General features: G+C 33.5%; 1 pseudogene; it reads left to right on the top strand.

Moving 5' to 3' along the window:
• The first annotated feature begins 243 nt into the window (after window positions 1–243).
• Window positions 244–2,009, top strand: LOC149561376 (auxin-induced protein 5NG4-like; annotated as a pseudogene).
• Window positions 2,010–8,038: the final 6,029 nt, after the last annotated feature.

The raw sequence follows: 8,038 nt of genomic DNA, 5'->3' as shown, positions 1-8,038 counted from the left end.
TCTAAAATTCATACCTAGGTATACTTCGAATTTGAACACCAACCTGGGCAATCCTATTCACCTTTACCAAAATCCCGCTGTCATTTGCCTCTTATACCGTAGACCTAGTTGATGTAGGAAGCAAAAGAAAATAATATTCAACAAAGGCATGGAGCAATATTAGATAGCTGTAACTGGATATTGTAGATTTTTCCATCATTCGACTACTTAAGTTAGAAAAGCTCAGATCATTTTACACAAGAGATGAGGAACAAAAACTCAACAAGAAAACTGATCACTTATTCAAAGAAAAGCCAGGTGCAGGTAGTCCTTTATAGGATTGAGTAGTTTCTATAGGTAAAATAATGGCTTGCTCTTCTGCAATTTGGGTATTGCTTTATAGGATTGAGTAGTTTCTATAGGTAAAATAGTGGCTTGCTCTACAATTTGGGTATGCAAGGTTTCATATTGTTTCAAGAGCAGCTCTGAATATGGGAGTTAGCAAGGTGGTGTTTCCAGTTTAAAGGAACATCATTGCCTTGATGTTGCTTGGACCTTTTGCTTTCTTTCTTGAGAAGTAAGCTGATACACTCTACTGTTAGAGTCTAGGGACATTAAGTTTTGAAAGTCTATCATAATATTCCCAAAGGTTTCTATAGTTTAGATGTTCTTTTCTTTGAATCAATGTTTTAGATCATACTATATGACCCATCATTAGAATAGAGAGTTAGGAAAGAGAAATTGATCTGAAATGTTGATTCAAAATATAAATGAGTTAAAATCAAGAAATCTTCAAGAATATCACTATATAGTTTCTAGGCGAAGGCCTTCACGTACCCTACCTACTACCAACCAATTCATTTAGAAGAATAAATAAATAAAATTCACATGTGTTTTCACTAGTTAGAAAAGGCTTATAACCAATTTATGATATGTATTTAGACCAGTCATAAGTAATAAATCAGTGCATGTTTCAACTACTACTGCTATGTAGGTCAGCCTTAATGATTCATGAGTTTTTATTGTATTCTTGGACTATTCCACATGTGCAGGCACCAATGTCCACCTCTAACATACTCTCTTGATTCAGTTTTTCTTCCTTACATTATGTGGGTGAGTAAGATAAGTTATCAATACAATGTAATAATAAATGTATTCAACTTAGATATGGGCACACTTTAGAACAAGAATACTTTTGTATAATTGCAATTGTATGACAGAATCACCGCCAATCAAGGATTTTACCTATTGGGGCTTTACTACACATCTCCAATGTTTGCATCATCCATACAAAATTATGTACCTGTAGTCACATTCATCATGGCAGCATCTCTGAGGTGAAACTCACCACTTATTGAAAGTGGCTTTTATATTGTTTAAAGAATTTCTACAGAGTCTTATCCATTCTATGTGTTTTGAATAGGCTGGAAGAACTGCACATTAAGAGAAGAGATGGCTTGGCAAAAATAATAGGGACTATATTATGTGTGGGTAGTGCAACCATTATCACACTTTACAAAGGTCCTCCAATATCTACTCTATTTCAGCCAGGTTTTACCCTTTCTAATCATTTCCATGCATTCCAAGGTCCTAATCTCTCTTCAAGATCTGAGAACTGGACACTTGGATGCATTTACCTCCTTGGAAATTGTTTGGCCTGGTCAGGCAAGATTGTCATACAGGTAATGGGCCAATGGTCAGGTTGGATTGTCATACAGGTAATGGGCCAATGCCAAGATTTGCTAAGATTCATTATTATTATGTGTTAAGCTCAAGTTGTATTGTTGCTAAAATATGTTTTATTGGGCATAAAATCTATAATGTGATCATTTATGTAGGGGCCAGTCCTCAAGAAATACCCAGCATGTCTATCAGTCACATCTTTCACTTGCTTTTTTGGTGTCATCCAATTTTTTATTATTGCAGCATTTTTAGAGAGAGATCTAGAGCACTGGAAGATACATTCTGGAGGAGAATTATTCACCATTCTATATGTTGTTAGCATAGATAGCATTACCAAATATATATAGTACTTATTGCACATATTTTGGGTACCCACAAGAGATATTCTAACCTTCATTCAAGATCGTCTGGTTTCATGATTATCTTTCAGACGAAAAAATTGATTCATCAGCACCAATGATCTACCTTAAAAATAAGCAGTGAACATAAGCTTTATGTATGCCTTCATTCAAGAGCAACTTTCGAGTTATGAAGTCGCCCACCGACAAACATTGCTTACTAAAACAAATGTTTTTAGATTATAACAAATCAATCCTTTTCAATGATCACTATTATTTTCATAAATTAAAATGTTCAATATTACGGGTAGATACCATTCTTCTGAGCAAGAAGAAATGAAGAGAACTGGAAGATTGACCCAAAATGTCTCAAAGTACGGTGATTTATCTTTATATGAAAAGATTAATTCCAGTGCACAGAGAATTGTGCATCTTGGAAAAATTGAATAGTTTTTTGCAAAAATACATCAATCAGCTTGCATGGAGTCCTATGTTGACTCTGCTGATCATCATGTAGATTCAATAGATTTTCGAGCACATCGCCTCACTCTCCTATAATCACAAATTTAGGATGTAATATATAAACACTAAAAACTCATCATTAGTCTGAAAAAAAGCATTAATAGTTGGGCTAAATGAATGATATTTAGTAAATTTTTGGATGAGATTAAATTAAATTTTTAAGGCCAGGGAAAACCCTATGAGATTTCAGCCAATTGCAAACTCTTTCAACTATATTTACCATAAAAATTGCTCCATCTTAATCAAATTAACAGATCCACAACACTTGTTGTAGAGATTTAAGTTTCCAAAGAAAGATTATATTGATCGTATAAATCCAAAACAACAACAATACTTACCATTGGGATGAAACACATCCGATGTAAATCTCACACGAGGAGGCTTCTCTGGATAGTTTTCCCCAAAACTCAATCTCAAGCCAAAAATTCCACCTGAGCCGAATACATAAAATCAAATCCAAGTGAAAAAAGAAAAATCGTTGATGAACATAATCATTCAAAAATAAAATAATTTTTGAACAAAAACTAGCTTCGCCTTCCCAGGGAGTCTCGTTAGGACCAAAGATGGTAGCGCTCCACACGAACACATTTGCATCAGCATGAGGACTTGCACCACAACCCTATATGACAAAACAGAGACAAAATAAAAAACAATGATTACCTCACACAAACTTAGACTACCGGCATGCATCAGACAAGAAACGATATGTTTTTGAAAAGGATACTCAAAATATTTACACAAACGAAAACCCCAAAGTGAAAAAATGAAAATAATTGATCATAAAAAAGGGGCATAATATGATAAATCCAAAGCACAAACCCTCATTTCCCCTTACCGCAACAACAACATTCACCGAATTTACAGCAGGCCCAGTCTCGATTGATGATTTGGGTAGATCTGATCCCAAATGAGCAAGATTTTTTTCTTTTCTTTTTCTTATATCTTGTTAGTGTCGCAATTGCGATGTTGTCGGGTTATAATTGAAAAAAAAGAGCCAAAAACACATAACATTTGCCCGTCGTCGCAAATTGCCATCGCAATTTCACTCCAAATGTATTAGTGTCTAAAATAATTTTTTTTTGATGGAGGTCATCTACAAAGATGTTTTAAGTACCCAATATGGGCCCACGTGTGCCTAAAACCTCTTTAGCTAAGAGCCAAGGACTGAGGAGCATCCACACTGCCAAATTCGCCCGAGGCACGATCTCGGCCTCATCCCTTTTTGATGTACTCGAACCTTGCACTCAAAAAGACTTGATCCCTAGTGGGCTCTTTGTGAACCATTCAACTTCACCAATAGACCAAGGGCCCATTGACTATAAAACGAATTTGATCATATCATCTAAAACGAATCTTCTAAAATGGTTAAAATGATTGAACATATAATGCAAAGTCAAATGTTGTAAAATTGTCGGAATTCTTTATATTCCTTATTATCTTGTGTGTAACATTCTTTTCTTTAGATTTGTCTCTTACTTACATGTATTATTATTATTTATGTAGGGAAATTCAACCCTATGTCGAGTGTTTAGACAAAGATGTACTTCTCTTTTATACAAATAGAAGGTTAAGGATTATTAACATATTATGGAAATATTTTCTTTATCTCAAAATCTATAGAATAGTTTGAGAGACTATATTGTCCTATGCAATTGATTTTTGTATCCCAAGATATTGCCTAACTTAGATCTATTCACATTACTATTGTAAGACACTCTAAAGTTCCTATTATTTAATTGATTCTTATTCTTATCTTTTTTATTATTTTACACTTTTATAATAATCTTACCATTATCGTATTAATCAGAATGGTTGGCTACTATTTTATTTTATTTTGGAAAAGTATGTGATAACATTAATCTTTATATTAAATCGTACTAGAATTGGTGGTGCAATAGATTTTATTTTTCAATAGTGTAACATCTATTTAGTCTTATTTCTTATTTTGTTGGTCATCTCTTATCTAACAAGAGCTCTACATAGCTATAGTTCCATCTTGTGTAAGAAAGGAAAAGTATGAAGGATTTTATAATAGTTAACTAGATAAATGGTTGCCAAGAGCTTGAAATACAAAAACAAAAACAAAAACAAAACAAAAAACAAAACAAAAAAGGAAAAAAAAATTAAAAACTTATATACTGTGAGTTACATCCTTTTTGTGAAGGGTCCGATTTCATATTAAGGATAGATGGAAAGACAAGGTTTGCCACTTACAGGGCATAGTAGGAGCTTGGATAACTTGTTTTTTAGTAGGAAGTTACAGATAAGAAGTTGTACCTTTGACTTGTGTTCATGCCATGTCCATATCCTGACAATACCTTGGTGTTTATTAAAGTGGTAACATATACCAATAGTTATCCAAAGCAATGGTTACTGAGATAATACATAACTACCAAAACATAACTTCATAATCTATTATTTTCATCATTTTTTGAGTTATATTTACATTTAGAAAATAGAAAAATAAAGGATCATGGCATAGAAAGATCCTGAATAGAATGTTATTTTAGATTAGGTTGTATCTAAGCATTTATAACTCTATCTCTTATTCACGCAGAGTATATTTCCATGTGATATCTTTTGTTCACATTGTGGGCATGCGCAATGTGTTCTTTATATCAACATGTGCAATCTGTCATTTATTTCATACCTATTTCACAGAACCATTTCAACAAGTTGCGAGCATGATTTTACATTAGCTAGTATCTATTCTATTATCTTTGACATGTACTATGTAGGCCTATAAGATTGTGTCTACATAAGTTGAGGCACTCATGTTTTCGCTTGAGGCAGTCTTCAAATAAATATGGTAAGTCCTTCTATTGTAACTTTATTATTATTAAATGGATATTCTAAATAGAAGCAACTAGTCTAATTTTCTACATAATTCATACGGATCTGGATGCATATTTGTTTATATTGAATAGATGAATTTGTGGTAGGTTTCTAAATATTTCTTCTAAGAGATGAAACACATCTAACACATAAACTTGAAGAAATGATACAATCCATTCTGTAAAGTTCAAAATGCTTCTAACATCTACATATGATGTTCAAATTTCAAACAATTGTGCACATACAATAAATCAAAATGAATTGTATAAACTTAAATGTTCTAACTAAATTATAGAAATTCATCAGATACATGATTTAGTAACATGCAGCCTTTTCAATAGAACTAGGGTTGGAGTAGTCTTCAAAATTGGTTGAAGCCAGATCAAGTATCCCCTGATCATACATTGTATCTATAAAATGATAGTAAATATGAAACTTTACATTAATAGTAATACATGTTATCTCAAAGGAAATTATAGACATGGAGGGATTTCCAATGTTGGTCCTCTCTTGTAGTAAAAAATAGTTTTTAAAAATAAAAATAACTCAAATAAGAAGGAATGTTACTAGAGCTTTCGTTGTCCTACTTGAAGAGTTGGATGGAGTGCTTATAAACATTCACGCTTGACCTTTATAAGTTTTTTTATTGATTGCAATTTAAGAGTCCCCAATACCTTTAAAAGAAGTAAAGTATAAAAGCATGTTATATAGCAACTTAAAAACATACAAAAATGCACAATTTGATATTTTCTCGTTCAAAAGTAATTTTACTATTTTTTGGGGTGGGTGGGTGTGTGTGTGTGTGTAAAAGAAGTTTAGTTTGAAACAATCAAAATACTACATGAGGTAAATGTGGGTCATCATAAACAAGAAAGTTAATTAAAGAATGAAGTTGAATCTAAGAAACCACTAATATTTATTTTGATAGCTTAAGAAATGGAAAATTTTTCCAAAGGTTGATGAATACAACCTACCACCATTAGTCAAATTTGGATTTTTTTTCATTGAATTATACTCACCCTTCCATCGTAATATGCATGCTTAGATTCTAAGCACTTGTGTTATTAACTATATCAATATTCTTCGTAGTTAGTTATTGGAGAGATGGTTGGATCATTGAAAATGTTTTAGTGTAATGCTCAAAAAGTATAGATGATCCAACAAAGTATGTGTGATTGATGATGGCATTTTTTTGAAAAATGTTGTGGGAACAAATAAAAAATTAAAGGAACACATTTCTTTAGTTTCCTCATACTCTATAGGTGTCCTCTCTTTTGGGGAGTTTACTTTAACTAAAGTGATATATGTGGCTCATCTTTGATAGCACATGTTGCAAACATACCTACTACCTCACAATTATATTACCTGGAATGACTTAGTTTTTCTCTTTATTTTTACTTTTGACTAAAATTAAGCAAAGATTCTTTTGATGTCATAGGCTTTCTACTTAAATTTGATCCTCTTATTATATCATCCCAGTACACTCCATTTTTGGGTTTCCCCTTAAACCTCCTCCCTTTCCTCTACCAACAAAGGAAAAGAAATAAAATAGTCTTTGCATTTGCAAAATTCGTTGCAATATTTGCTTAATAGAAGGAGATTGTGATGTAGGGGCATCTAAGGTTCCTGAAGATGTGGCATTTTATATGGAAGATCGGAGGTGCTTGGCCATCTCTATGGTATTGCTCAATTGGATGCTTGACCGAATGGACTTGGTGGACAAGCTTGGTGCTCAGTCAAAGAAGAAGGGTAGATGCTTGATCATTAGTACTAGGTGTAATGTTGGTCAAGGTGCTCGGTCGTTGAAGGTACCTGATTGTTGTGGTGCTTGGTTGTTGAAGGTACTTAGTTGTTGTGGTGTTCGATCGCTGAAGGAACTCAGTATTGTTTGTGGTGCTCAACAAAACCTATTCTTGTTGATTCTTCGCTTACTTGGCAATGCTTGTGGGAGCTCGAAAATGCTCGTGGTTTTGGTGATGCTGGGTAATTTAGTTTGTAGGATGGAGTTCTTATAGATTAGATTGGCCAACTTGGTGCACTTAATGCATGTAGCATGTGATTGTGACATGGATCGATCTTGTGGTGTGTGAGGATTTATGTGTGGTCTTGGTTATCTCTCCTATGTGCATTTCATCAGTTTTGTAAACTTGGGGGCTTGTTGTAATTATTTTCATGTGGTTATCATAGGTTAACATGAGGGTTAACATTTTGTATTTAATGTTTGTTGTGAGCTGACTTGTGGCTTAAATATGCATTTAAAATGCAAGGGTTTATTGAATTTGTAACTTTCTAGGCCAACTTGTAGCTTAGTTGGGTATAAGCTTAAGGGGTTTAGGTGGAGTCTTGATTAATTCATTTAGGGGAGTGGATCATGAGTCATCATCCAACTTGGAGAAGAGGATGTCGAAAAAGAGAAAAGTTTGAGAAGAGTTAATTGTTACATCTTGGGAAACAAGGGGATTTCTTGGTGGCTTGCGAGCATAGGTTTAGTTCTTGCTGGTGGTTTCTACTAGAGTGTTGTTGTGCTACAAATTTGGACTAGTTAGGGTTTACGTTAGATCATGAGGGATCTTACAAAACTATTTCTTTCTTTGTATTTAGTTGTAACTGGAAATGCGTTGCAGCCTGAGACATTGCATGTAATCAAAGTATTTATGAATAAAGAGTTGTATTTGGTATCA

The sequence above is a fragment of the Cupressus sempervirens genome, chromosome 4, assembly GCF_028749045.1.
Source record: "Cupressus sempervirens isolate cs-2001-9-10 chromosome 4, ASM2874904v1, whole genome shotgun sequence".
In the NCBI taxonomy this organism is placed as follows: Eukaryota; Viridiplantae; Streptophyta; class Pinopsida; order Cupressales; family Cupressaceae; genus Cupressus; species Cupressus sempervirens.
This window is presented reverse-complemented; position numbering and strand designations above follow the sequence as displayed.